Below are 15580 nucleotides of genomic sequence, written 5' to 3'. Positions count from 1 at the left end.
TGAGGGTACCCTTTTGGCAGCTGCCCGCCCGCCATTTTCACCATTTTAATAACCGGATTTTTCCGTTGGAAAACGCGGTTAAAAAGGGGACGATGTACATGTAAATGAAGTTTTAACCAAGTAGTAAAAGGTGGTTGATTGGTCACAGTTGAAGAAACGTGGAGCGTGACTAAAATGGGGTTTCTACACATGAACTCAATCGCGTTTCAAACTATACAATAACTTCATTGACAATCCGCTGTGTTCCATGGGGTACATAGGGCGTTCCTCTGTATTGTTGAATGATTTTTGCCTCTCCCCAGGTTTTGCCAATTTTCTTCAGGTATTTTTTGGCCTCCACGCTTTAGTTGTCCGTGTGGGTTCGACTCAATGACCTGCTTTGTGATGTTCGCGTTTGGTTTTCTTGGAGTCTGTCCTATTCAGTGTCATCTGCGTGTTCTGATGGTAACTTCAACGGCTGGTTGCAGTTTGCTCCCCTTCTTCGACTAAGTCTACTTTTGTACATTGGTGATGGTGTCAGACAATGTTAAGACACTTTCTCCCAACGACCACTGATTTGATGAATGTTGATGTTTCAATGAAGATGTAAAATTGATTTAAGAAGTTGATAAAAACACAGGGATTTATATAGGTAAATTACAATGGCAGTTCTTCGGTGTCTACACTCGATGAAATGTTTAACTGTGACACAGATACCAACGTGCACTATGTTTTATATAAAACAAAAAACCAAGATACGCATCCAAATGCAAAATCTTTTAAAATCCTTGTGATCTTGTATGGCATTTGTATTATATAAATATTCATAAATATATAAATATTATATAAATGTATTGTATAATTTTCAATTTGTACTGTATAATTTTCAATTTGTATTCTATAGTTTTCAATTTGTTTTCTATAGTTTTCAATTTGTATTCTATAATTTTCAATTTGTATTCTATAGTTTTCAATTTGTATTCTATAATTTTCCATTAGTATTGTAAATTATACACCACAAATGAAAAATCATTGAATGCAAATTGAAAATTATACAATACTAATGGAAAAATTATAGAATAAAAATGAAAATTTTGCAATACAAATAAAAAATTACACAATGCAAATGGAAAATTATAGAATACAGATGGAAAATTATAGAATAAAAATAGAAAATTATACAATACCAATGAATATTTATACAATTCAAATGGAAAAGATCGAATATTGCAACGTTTGACATGCCATACTATACAAATGAAAAATTATAGAATTCAAATGAAAGTTATAGAATACAAACAGAAAATTAAACAATAAAAATGGAAAACTATAGAAATCAAATGAAAGTTATAGAATACAAATACATGTAGAAAAATATACAACACAAATGATGATTTATACAGTACAAATTGAGAAGATCAAATATTGCAACGTTTGGCATGCCATATATCTTGTATAAAAAATTTATACATATACTTAGTACATGACGGTAAATTAAAAAAAAAGAAATAACTATATTTCTGACAACTCTGACATTGCCTATAACAACCACAAACTTAAAACATTTTCTTGGATGATAAAGATGCTAATTATAATTGAAAGTCAGATTTTAAAAGGATTTTTGAAGATCCATTTTTTTCAGTTGACAAAAAACTCGCAAGGTGCTTATTTCAGTATAGGTTAAGGTTATATTTTACGCGACAAACACAACGAGTGTCATAGCAACATTGTATACGTAAAGTTGATTCTACAATGTAAGGTATAAAAAACGTAGTCATCATTACCTTATTTTACATGGAACAGGTTCGATCGATACGGTAACTTTCTAGCTGGAGCACATCTATTTCTGCAGGAGTTTCTTATAGATAGAATTGTGCGTTATAAAAAATATAATGGTGAATTCGTCTGTCATAGACTATACAACGAATGAGGCTCTGCTCGATCCTTTCGTAAACCAAAGATATGTTTACTTTATTTTGGCTATCATCATGGGTGTTTCCATTGCATTGAATGTCACGGTTGTCGTACTTTTAACCAAGGAGAAGTACTTAAGGAAACGGAGTCAGTATCTCGTCTTTTCCATTATTTCGGTATCAGAAATTTTCAACGATGTTTTGTACTTGATGTTGCTGTTTCTAAGACAATATGAAGATTATATGTGTATGTTGATTCTTCTTGTTTATTCGGTTAATCGACATAATGTATTTATTCATCTCGTATACTTGTGCGTCGAGCGATACTGTGCTTTGAGAGTTTCTTCTAGGAATTTATTCACGAAGATGACCAAAGTTAAAACAAGGCTGGTATTTTTATGCTGTTCTTTCTCTGCAACCAGTGCACTGCTTTTACCGATGTTTCTTCTACATTCTAAAAAGAGCACAACAGGATGTGGTGTAATGAATCTGTTTGGAACGAATGCAACTGTTATGTTAAACCTGATAAGAATTATATTTTCAATGGAGGCAATTACGATATCTGTCTTGTATTTCTATATCTCCAAAAAGATCCGAATGTTAGTGTCTTCTCAGACAATTTCATCGACAAACCCATGCACAGAAGAAACTCAAACGTCAAGACTTCAAAATGATCAGAGCGCTCAAGGACCGTCCGGCAAACGTATAATTTCCACAAACAAAGTCAAAGCCAACACAGTGGCAGGACGCACCACCTCTGATGAACCAAAAGCAAAAACTGAGCGGCAAACTACTGATAGTAGTGAGGCAAGACAAGGCGGGGATAAATGGAAGCTGAAGGCATTTTATATTTTAAGGACTAACGTTGTTGTGACAGTCATCTTGTCTCTGCCAATGTTTGTGTTTCAGATTCTCTCTTTTATCAAGCCATCCACTTATACGGATCCAAAAGTTAACATTGCACTCTCAGTTAGCAATATTCTCCATGCAGTCTTATTTCCTCTCCTGTCCATTGTCCAGCTAAAAAAAGGGCGAACGACAACTAATTAATTAAAACTGAAAGCTGTACGGACACATCAGTGAAGACTGAATGACAGGTTGATTTTTTTTACCATCTTATACAATGTATATTTCTGGGGGAAAAACCCTCAGTATTATTTAAAATGTTTAATGTTCTAAAAATGTTTCCATTTTTTATTTACTTCTAATACACGACTTTTCTCACCAAAACTCTCATTCGTACTTTAAATTCGACAATCTGTAGAATATTTCCAATGGTAGATCTCGTTCACGACGCGCTGCAGCTGATTCGGCTAAGAATATTAGATTGCAAATCTAATACTGTCACGGTTGGGAAATAATCACAAGTAGTCCGAAATATGCAACAATGACGAAGCATTTTATGATAAGATAAGTATTGGTAAAGAGGACTAGAAAACATAAGATTAAAAAAAACCCTAACGATGGTGCTGTTCAATGAGACCAAACATAAATCAAATCAGAATTGTGCCAATGATTTTCCACGAGATTTTGTAGTCGTCTTTATATTGTTATTATTGATAAATGTTATTTATTAAATACTAGTAAGACTTAATCGTGGAGCTACATGCATTAAGCAAAGTAGCTGGAGCACAGCTATTTCTGCAGGGGTTTCTTATAGATAGAATTGTGCGTTATAAAAATATAATGGTGAATTCTTCTGTCATAAACTATACAACGAATGAGGCTCTGCTCGATCCTTTCGTAAACCAAAGATATGTTTACTTTATTTTGGCTATCATCATTGGTGTTTCCATTGCATTGAATGTCACGGTTGTCGTACTTTTAACCAAGGAGAAGTACTTAAGGAAACGGAGTCAGTGTCTCGTCTTTTCCATTATTTCGGTATCAGAAATTTTCAACGATGTTTTGTACTTGATGTTGCTGTTTCTAAGACAATATGAAGATTATATGTGTATGTTGATTATTCTTGTTTATTCGGTAAATCGACATAATGTATTTATTCATCTCTTATTCTTGTGCGTCGAGTCAAATCAGAATTTTGCCAATGATTTTCCACGAGATTTTATAGTCGTCTTTATATTGTTATTGTTGATAAATGTTATTTATTAAATACTAGTAAGACTTAATCGTGGAGCTACATGCATTAAGCAAATATTAATTTTTTATCTCAGGAAAAAATACAGATTTCATCATCAAAATTCATATATATATATTTTTTTCTTTTAAAGTTCAAAGTGTTTGATTATTTGTCAAATCATACCTGTTCCTTTTTTTTATATTTTAGAAAAACAAAAACGTATAGTTTGTAACATGTAAATGTTGAAATCACAATTTAACAATCTTTTCAAATTAAGCTCTTGAAAGGGAGAAAAAGTTGCATTTGTGTACATGTAGTGTAATTGCTTCCAAAATATGTTTACCTAAAAATTACAAAGAAAAAATATTCATTACATCGTAATAAGTGCAAGTAAAATGTATTTTCAAAAATTATTTTTTGATTATTCGTATGATTTTTGCACCCGCTTAAGCTACAGTTTGGTAAAAATCCATATATACCAAATGATAGACCATTGTTTAGAGAGAATATCATCACTTTTGGTTTTAGTGTATTTCACCTTGCAGGCGAGATATTTACCTTAAAAATAATATCCCATAGGAAAACAATAATTCTCATAGAAAAAACAACTTTCCTAAGGGTTTATTGAAAATACTATAGGATTTTCAAAAAATTCCCATAGAAATTCAATTTCCTACGGGAGAAAAGTATTTCCTGCAGGAATTTTTTTATTCAGACAGGTAGTTTTTTCTTCAGGAAATTATGATTTCCTGTCAGATTTTAAAATCCGACGGGAGTTTTGTTCAAATCCTATCGGAATTTAAGTTCCTATAGGAAGTTCTTTATTCCGGTACGATACTCAAATATCCTATAGGAAAATTGTTTTTCCTAAGGAAAACTTGTTTTCCTGTAGGAATTAATTTTCAAAGGTAAATATCTCACCTGATAGGTGAGATACATTAATAACAAAGGTGGTTATAATCTTTTTAAGCAATGGTCTATTATATGACATATTTGAATATTTTGATACAAGCAGTTTAGACGGGTGCAAAATTGCCACTGGCATAGTTATCCGGCACAGCGTTATAACCAGTTATTTGTTGTATTATAGTGAATTCGTCTTACTTAATGATTTAGATTTTTTGTATAATTAAATAATATTAACCCTTATTGTTCTTTTTCTGGGTTTAATTAATCAATCATCCAAACAGATATTGGACAAGCTTCAACATTTCCCCCAAGATATTATATGAAAGATATGTATAAAGACTGGAACACGACATTTATGATAGCCTCAGGGCTGTAACAATTTACAATTTTCGAGATCAGATTCTGCATTACCTTTAGTTGTCATTGGTGGAAAATACATTTTGAGAAAGTTTCATATTGTTCTTTTGTTTTAACGGTACTTTATATGTAATTTGTACCTTAAAAAAATGTTAATTTTTCTATTGACCTTTGGAATACACTTGCTTCATCAAACTTAACGTTTTTTTTACCCGGAGTGATATCTCTCAAACACGTACAAGAAGATTGCTGTCTACCATCTATCATTGTCAATGAAGTATCTTGTAAGCAACGCTTAAAAGCTTAAAATTTTCTGATAGTAATGAAAATCTATCTTTAATATCTATTATTACCTTTGATTTTTGATTATTTGTTACGAAAATCTGCATGATGATAACACAAAAACATTTATAGAATTACTTTAACCATGCAAACTTATTCTGCTGGCATTAACATTATATAAGATTATTGATAAACTTTTGTAATACGATTTCTATGAATGCTTTTTCAGCATGTTTGAAATTATCTGAAAGTATAAGTTAAATAAAATCTGCAGTATGATTTAGACCAAAAGATTGAAGTTAAACTATTGTTGTGACATGAATAGCACTGCATTTCTTAAATGAAAATAAGACTAACAAAATTAGACTAAATTTCCCAATTTTGACACCAATGAATTTTTCTGAGTTTAATTTTATAAGATGATAAACAGATCAAATATTTTGACAATATCAATTCATTGCTTAGAAATATATATTTAATTAGGCAACACATTAAAAATGACGCCTTTAAAAGTACCAGTAAAACATGTGGAAAAAATCGGCTGACAAAGATAAAAAATGAAAATTAATTTTCGGACACGGCATTATAAATCCGGAATTTGAGTGGAAAACAATTTTATGGACTTTATTGAATAAGGTATATTTAGATACTCAGTTTACAGAGTGAACAACAACCATTATGACAGAATGAAAACGACGCTTAAAAAAAACCAAACCTCATTACAGTACTATAATTTTCGATAACTGAACTTCAGTTCCTCTAAAGTTACTGTCGATTAGACATTGTTCTCCGTCATAAATTACGAATATCATTAGTTAATTACAGGATTAGATACACACATACAACTCGTATAATAATAATTATCATAAAACATTATATTGACGTTCCATTTTATCTTACCTTTTTCATATATTTTTCTGTAATTTAACATTTGTCATTCGGAAGGAAAATTCTATGGATTTTTGGGGGGTTTGTTTAATAAAAGTATTTTTAAACGACTTACATTTTGAAACACACTTGCTGTCATTTTTTCTACATCCATGTAGTCTTTTCTCATACCCATGCACAAATATCCAAATAGGTTAATAGTGTATAAAAACGCATAAAAAATATCACTTTCTCATACAGACAATACTAAATGTTTTTTTCCAACATCGCAAAAAGAATGCCTTTTAATGGCTATATTGATAGTATTTTATAAGTCTTAAAATTAAATGAATGTGATGCAAAATATTTTTTTTGGATAATTCATATGTATTTTACATTCACAAAAAATTATATCGTCTCCATTCCAAACCATACTCTCATATTGATTTCACAGAACAGCCGACGCAATGACACACTTCGCCATATTGCAGAGGAAATGAAAGGTAAATCTAAGAAGTGAGAAGAAAAGAAATAAAATTTATTTTTAACGTATACAGGATAACCTTTAAGGCTCATTTTAAATGATTGACCAACATATTGAATGTTAAAGTAAAGTTACAAGCGAGTTACAGAGGTAAGAATTGATTGCTCGAGTCTTATAGTTGTTTACAAAAAATGAAATGAGGAGAATAACCATTTCTTAGACAAAATGACATGTAAAAAACAATTTATATTAAACTAAATATCTTCATAAATACTATTATCAACAAAGGAAAGTTACATTTGATCAAAACTTACACCAATATAACACATTGGTAAAAAAAAAAAAGACAATATTCGAGCTTTGATTACAAAACAAAGAATTATGAACTCTTATCTTGCCTATTACTTGATATTTGACTTTCAAATTTTGAGATAACATTATAAACTATAAACAATGGTACAGCTAATGAATGACAGGGTATGTTAAATGCATAAAATAATTTGATAAAGAGAATTCTTTATTGAGGTGCAATTTCTAATCCGAATTGTATATATATATTTCAAATTTATTTAGTTTTTTGTTTTTGAGTTTTTTTAGTCATTTAGTTTTGAAGTTTTTTGGTTATAAAAAGAGTTCATATATTATTTGGAAACCATGACCCTGACTTCATACATGGTCATTTTACTCAGGTTACATACGAGTCCCAGCTACATGTAGATGAGCCCAATGTTTTTGTGGATGTAAAATTAACTTATAGAGCATGACGCATACGTGTAGTTGATGGAACCATTTAACATTAAGACCTCTGTAAGACGTAACTATTTATTATTTCTTGCATTAAGAAAAGCGACAAATGGCACTGCCTTCGAGTGAAATATGCACAGAATGCATTGCTAACTCAAAAGCTAGACAAAAGTTGTTGATTTTATGTGCTATAGCTGAGTGGACAACTATGAAATAGACTGGCCGAAGTCACATTGCTGTTTGGCTCAGCTACCCAAAGTCCAAGCTCTTTATTAAAATGGTTCTAAAACCTCAATATTCTTAATGTGAATAGAACAACGTACAGTATGCTGCCATTTATGAAATGACGTTTAAAATGTCGTTAATGTTTATAGCACAAGATCTATTGATTTGTGAACAATACTGGGAAGGAAATCTGAGGAAACGTGTTTGGGTCGAAGTAGCTTCGTCATTCACACCAGCATTATATAATATAAAATTAACATCAGCCATTTTATGTCACTCCATACTCTATTCATGGTCTATTAATACAGAAAACCTTTCTAAATATGATTTTTTTTAAACCAGCTTTTTTTTTTTATAATGAAATAACTAAGTCAAAGAAAGTACAAAGGATGTGGTTCCACTTTATCCTTTCCAACACCAGAGACATGTGTTTCTATAGCACTGAGCGTGACAGCTATTATAAAGAACCTGGGGGAATAAGCCGAGGCATATGCCCACAAGTGGCCACAACCCTATCACTAGTATGTTTCAAATGACAATCACGCGTTTAGAATAATACGTGTATTAACTTCAAATATTCTTATTCCAGAGAATTTATTATATGCGTGGAAATAGAATAATTCCAATCTTTCGTCTTAAAGTCTATAATTTGTACCCCCTCAACAAAGTAACATGTTTATTTAAAAAAAATAAATATACTAAAGATTATTGTAACTTATTTAGCAGTTAAGGAAAAAAAATAAAGACTGATTAAGTGCGTGTGTTCAATTCATAACAACGCAATTTTTACTTTCTTTTTCGAATTCATACAAAGACATGAAAAATTTTTACAACACGATTCATTGGAATCGAACACCTGATTCTTCATACTTATGTTCCCAGTACTCCTCGCTAACCTCTACACCACAGAATCACAAACGCAAGGTAGTATTGCGCAAACAAATTAATTCGGTCTTTGCCATATAATGATCATCTTCAAAATTGAAGGAGGAAAACTTGCTTTTTACCATAGAGTGGGTCTTGGTACCATTTTTTGAAAATTGATAAAGATAAACATCTACATGTTTTATCAGTATACGTTCTAAAAAAAAATGGTATGACCAACTCTATAAAAAACTACAGTCTGAACATCCGATTTCATTAGCATTTTGTTGCTCAATTAGCAAATACATATTTTGATGTCTTAATATCAATTAGATTTAAAGTCAATTTTTGAAGGTTTTGGCAATACTGAATGCAAATTGTTACATATGCTTAATAAATATAACAAAAGTACATGTAGTATTTGTAAGAAAAAAAATTAAAATTGTGGGTTTTTCAAATGAACTTAAGTGGGTTTATGCCTCGGCTTTTTCCCCCACGTTCTTTAAGCAAGGACAAGTACTTAAGAAAACGGAGTCAGTATCTCGTCTTTGCGATTGTTTTGGTGTCAGAAATTTGAAATATGTATTGTATTTGATTTTGCTGTTTTTAAAACAATACGCAGTGTATAAATCCATGTTGGTTCTTTTCATGTACATGTACACGATTTATAGACAAAATGTGTTCATTCATCTTCTTTACCTGTGCACCGAGCGCCTCTGTGCCTTAAGGGTTTCTTTCAGTAGCTTTTTCACGAAACTGATCGCAGTTAAAACGAAGGTTGATATTTCTCTGCTGTTTGATTTTTGCTACTAGTTTCGTATGTCTATCAATAATTATTTTTTTATTCAAAAAATGGCACAACCAGATGTGGTGTGATTACGCTGATCGGAACAAAAGAAACTGTGAGGTTTTAAGCTGACATGAATTCATAAATACGCATTATTTCCCTTTTATCTCAGACTACCGCCATATAAGTCGTCGATTTTTGTTGTTCTGCTCATCGCTACACACCCCTTTTATAACGCCGATAGCACTACTCATGCTTCACATCATTCAGGTTTTTCATTCACCCGAACACGTTATATTGGACATAAAGACTCGTAGAAACGCGTTTTGAACAAAAATAATACGAAAACTACTGCACTGGCAAGGAATATCCAATAAACGACGAAATAAGACTAAAATCCAGTCATTTATATCTTAAAAATCCTCCTTAAATGTAGACTGTTTCCTGTGTTTTTATTACATCGCACATGCGCAAACCACACTCTGTGGCAGATCGAGCAATGTCAATGATCGTATGGATTTTAGAAACGTTGTGTTTTTGTAGAAGCCGATGGAAACGATGTTACGTTGTTACTTTCATGGATTTACTATCATTCATCTACTCTGTTGGATGTAGTGCCGAAAGGATTTTCAAACAAAAATGCAATGCAGACGTTATGCACTCTGTATGAACGAGACACATGTTCGATATAAATGCGATTTAAGGTAGCACTTTCTGTGCAAAATAATATGCGCAAAATAATATGGACACCTTTGAAATTCTTTCAAAAAAATAAATATATTTTGTGTTTTATTAGTCCCCTACCGGTTTTCACCGGAGGGGACTATAGCTTTCCTCTGCGTCCGTCAGTCCGTCCGTCTGTCTGTCTGTCCGCCCGTCTGTCAGTCCCACTTCAGTTTTCCACCCTTTTTTCTTTATGCGTTTGAGGAATAATATGAAATTTGCTGAACAGCTTCAAAATGTTAAACTACAGATCAAGTTTACACTTTTGTAGCGTCTGGTTGACATATTTTCGAGAAAATTAATTTTTTTATATTCCAATTTTTTAATGTTCAGGTTCGTTATCGGGCTCGGTGTGTATCAAATAAACAAGGAAAGTATGTTGTCAGTAATAATATCGTGCATTTCTTGGACCATTCCTTTTATTGTTTCTAACAAACAAATAAGTTCTGTAAAATAGTGTCAAGCATTGTGTTGTAAATTTAATCGACAGGGTTTTATGTATTATTACAATCGGGTTCGTTATCGGGTTGGTCTGTTGAGACGGTAAGAAATGATATTCTGCATAACAGTGCATTGTTTTCACAAATTTCTACAAACCGGTAGGGGACGTGTATTGCTTATGCAATGCTCTCAGAATGCATGTTAAAATAAAAACATTGACAATCAAATTCTATTGCAACTGTTGCTTTAAATATCTTTCTTACTCATACATGTATATATCATATCATACTATACTAGTAATTTTAATGGAACAATGTTAGACGTTCTCTACTCTTGCAAGCATTTGAGTTAAAGATGACGCTTACTCAGAATGAAAAAAAAATCCATTGCTGATAATGAAACACTGTCTTTAAATTTGTATGTTAAAAGAATCCCTCAAAATTTTACCCCATTATTGAGACTTTATTGACAATTGACTGTGAAATATTACGAATTACTTCAGTCCTAATAAAATGAAATACACTTTATGAATGTCAGAGAAGCTATTAATAGGCACAAATAGGTTTTCAGTTTCAATCTATACTACTATATTAAAATAATAGACTCGAATTTTTGGTCTTTTATACCGAGAAATCGGAAGAATACTGTCTTTTGTTTAATTTATTTTAAACATCATTGGTACTTGAAGAGTACCAATTTGTGTTGATTTTTTCTCAGTTAAGCTTTGCTAATTAATAATCAACGAAAATTCCTCAAAAAATCTCGGAAATCACCTAGATGTTTTGGATTTTACAATCTTGCGCTTGCGCAATACATTCACGCCAACGGTATCTTTTGTTTATGTTTCCGCAATTTCACATCTGCATGAATAAACTCAGAAATGATAATACAAATACGGGTAAATTTTCATTGGACTTTTGCTATATATTCTGTTCATATATATTAATGATTTCTTATGAGAGAAAGTATAAAATAACAAATATACATTTCAACTAAATACTTACTTTTGTCTTCGTGATGACAAAAAATATTTGATTACATGTAAAAAAGTTACATTATATTTGTAAGGAGAGTGAAGATAGAATATGTTTTATCGTAAAAAGGAATAATGTCCTATGGACCCAGTTTTACATAGAAAATACGTACGTTGGTGAAAAGGTGTTGATTTCTTCCATTCTATAGATTAAAATTTTTAGTTGAAAGGTATTTGCAGTCTCAAAAAGGTTTGTTGTGAGGAATTTGACTGTTATTTTCAAGGCAACTTCATTAACTTTCTCCAAAATCGTTCCGGAGCGATTCTGCAATTTTCTGCTACATTACGGGTATAAGGGAGGCATTCTAACTGTGGTGAGGGCCTTTCCCGAGACACAGTTAGATTATTCAAACTAAGGAAAGTGTAGTGAAATTAATAGCATTATTAGGGTCTTAAAGCTTTGTAATGTAAATGTCATTAATAAGGTGTATCGATGTACCTGTTTCGTAATTGTCCGGTGTGCAATGTCAACCCGTGCATGCAAGGGTCAAAGTCTAGTTTTTAGAAATATGATTAATTTCCTTTATCAGTTTTCAAATATATACCCAGTTTTTATTTAATTTAACAAAAAAACTGAATAATGATAACACTAGGACTGAAATATTTATAGTCCTTAATTACTTATATTGACCTTATTCTACTAGCATAAAATTTACATGAGGTCAATGACCAAATTTGGAGATTGGTGTTTTTTTCATTGTTTAATAAAAATTTTTATTACTTTTGCATTGCGCGCCATACGATTATCCTAAAAAATAAGTGGGGTAAAACCAAAAGAAATATGCAAAATTTTACTGAATAACAAATAAAATCTGAACTTTTGATATTATGATGCTGCCAAAATTGTTATAATGGAACCAAAGTTCGAAAAATTAAGTCCGAATTTCTTCTGATTTGCTATAAGCCTTGTTTGAGGCTAATCCATAACGTAGTAAATCTATCAAATGTTATGTCAATAATAAATTAATTTTATTATAAATACGTTTTGTGTTTATAAAAAATTATACTCATGACACTGAACTTTATAACAATCAAAATTTGACTACTGAAACCCAGAGTAAACAACATCCTTAATTAAAAAAATCTTTGTGCAAAGAAATACAGGTATATTTTTTTATTTTACTATGTAGTGTAGTTTGTTTAAAGTGATGCCCCATTTTCATTATATAATTGAGCCCGATGGTGCTAGAGTGCAACTTTCTAAGCATAAAAATTATAGAGGGAGTTTTAAAGTGTTCTGTCCAAGAACTTCTATTGTTAAATCTGTTTTATTACTATGTAAACATTTGTTAAAACTGCGACTTCTGATGTTCTTTGATTTTAAACATTTGTAGTTTCTCATGTCATGCAATGGATGTTAGAAGAATTTAAAAAACCCATTAAAAACATATTTCATTAATTTTCATGACATTTATACCATGCATATTTTCAATTTGTAATATTAAAAAATGAAATTGAGAAGAGAAGATATTTTTTATCTTCAAAAGACAAGTTCTTTTTAGAGAAATATTGATATCAGCTACATACTAAAATGATATTGAAAAAAAGTTAAATTTAGAAGAAAGTGCTAATCATAATAGGTGCACCGATCCCTTCTCTAATAAAATCATATACTAAACCTGATAAAAAAAAATTCAAAAGCAACAAAGTTGCTGCAGATACAGAACAAGAGTACCAAGAAAGGAATTCACATTTTGAAATTCAGAAAAGGCAAGCATGAATTCTACTACAATCGTATTAATAAAACTGTGTAAATACGTGTGCTTATTGATATGGGGAAAAAAATTACGATTTTGATATTGCATCATTTATAATAATCATTTTAAAGGGACATGACATTGTTCACGATTTTTGTTGCAATTAGAGTCAGTCGTAGAGTTATAAGAGCAAGATACAGGGCTCGCAGTTCTTTGTCATGTAAACAAGGTTCGTGCCCTGTTTCTGTTTATACCACTAAAAATATTTTTCAATCTGATTTGTGTATCTTATTATTTATTTGAAGCATAGATAAACAGTTCTGAAGGTTCAACAGATTTGTTTTAGATCTAAAACTGGAATTTTAACTTCAAAATATAAATAAAAGTTTTGTGTACAAAGCAAAGAATTGTAAGCTCTGTTACTTGCTTATAATTCAACAAATGACACTAAAATTTTGGTTACCTATCAAAAACGCCATACTGAAGCATTGTAAACATTAAAATCGGAAAAACAATTTTTGACCAAAATCGTGACCATGCCCCTTTAAACGGCCATAGTCACGATTTTGACCAAAATTTATCTTCTTTTTTTATTTTTAGTGTTTACTATGGTGGCATACTTTTGCCCCTTGTATGCAACTTATTTTTCTGTCAAATATATCGTCATGCGAGATAAATATGTTGACATGCCAACATGATATGTTGACATGCAAGAAAATTGCAATCTAATCAAAATTATTTAAAAATTTAAAAAAATCAGATATTGCCTATATGTGACTTCCAGCATGCTAGATGCTACTTATTTATGTTGACATGCGGGATAAATATGTTTACATGAAAATTATTAATGTTGACATGCAACTTATTAATGTCAACAACAAGTTTGCTCATATACAACTTCAATTGTCTCTTTCTTTCTTTGTGTTAGATATACGAACTTATTTTGTTTGGGATTTTTCAGACTTCATGAAAGTATCGGTCTTTTATGTTCAGGAGTCAAATATCTAATTTTAACCGAAAATAAATACACCAGATAACTATATGTAACCTCCATTAGTGAATGTTTAAAAGACGATAATCCAAGATGCTAGTATTGTCCCGATAATCCGTCGATCAAACATGACTTGTGTATCCGAAATGATTATGTCAGAGCCAAGCGATTAAGCGAAGTCTCGCGAGAGTCGTGCCAGTCAATTCATTGGATTAAGGGAAGCTTTTAGAACTCTTGAATCGAGTTTACACTTAAAAAAAATTATCAGCCGAACAAGTTGTTTTTTTTTTGAAAGAAAATATTAATATAAACAAAACCAAAAATACCTTCCATTCTACTAATCCTTGATAAAATGGAAAACTAGAAACTAAAATGACAACTCCAGCATTTGGGCATTCCCAGCTTTGATTTTTCTTTCATAACATTTAAATATTGTGTTCGATTTATTAATTAATCAACAAAACCTCTCATGGTGTATTGCAGGCTTGACACTAAATACTAGGTCTGTAAAGTTCATGGAACATACAATCATGTAACATTTATAAGCTTAGAAAACATGTCACGGGTACGGATTTTTATATAAATGGCGCCTGGTATTAAGGTAGATACCGGTACACATCGAAAGGAAACAATAGGAAAATTATGATTTGTATGTACATATTTTTCCGATAGTCATTCAGAGCACTGACAGCTTATATGATCTAGTGAAAAAACCCAAATTAGATTAGTTCAATTTATTCAGCAATTACATTAATGGATTATTCATACTTGTATGTACATGCAACTTTCATATCTAAAATTAGAAATAAAATTACAGCCCTTCCCTATCCACCATCAATTTTATTTTCACAGAAGAGCTATAATCTTAAGTAATTGCTATCAAAATTTTCATTACATCATAGTACTTTGGACCTTTGTTTAAGATTCATGTATTTGTATTTCTTTGGTCAGTTTAAGATTAAGACGGATTTATTTAATTGAATTAATCTAAATCGTTTTCACACTACTACTAATAAGGCCATTAAAAAGATTTCCTTTGATTTCTATTCTTTCTTTAAAAAAATGAAGGCATTATTTCCAACCACTTGATATTAATATGATCCAAATCTAATTTTTTGGACAATTATGGCTCTGATGTTAGTTAAACCGACCGAATTCTTCAATTCATTCATGGAATAGTTTTCCTCTATCCGATTTCTCGAGT

Source organism: Crassostrea angulata, chromosome 1 (genome assembly GCF_025612915.1).
Source record: "Crassostrea angulata isolate pt1a10 chromosome 1, ASM2561291v2, whole genome shotgun sequence".
Classification (NCBI taxonomy): Eukaryota; Metazoa; Mollusca; class Bivalvia; order Ostreida; family Ostreidae; genus Magallana; species Magallana angulata.
The sequence above is the reverse complement of the archived record's forward strand: the minus strand, read 5'-3'. Positions refer to the sequence as shown.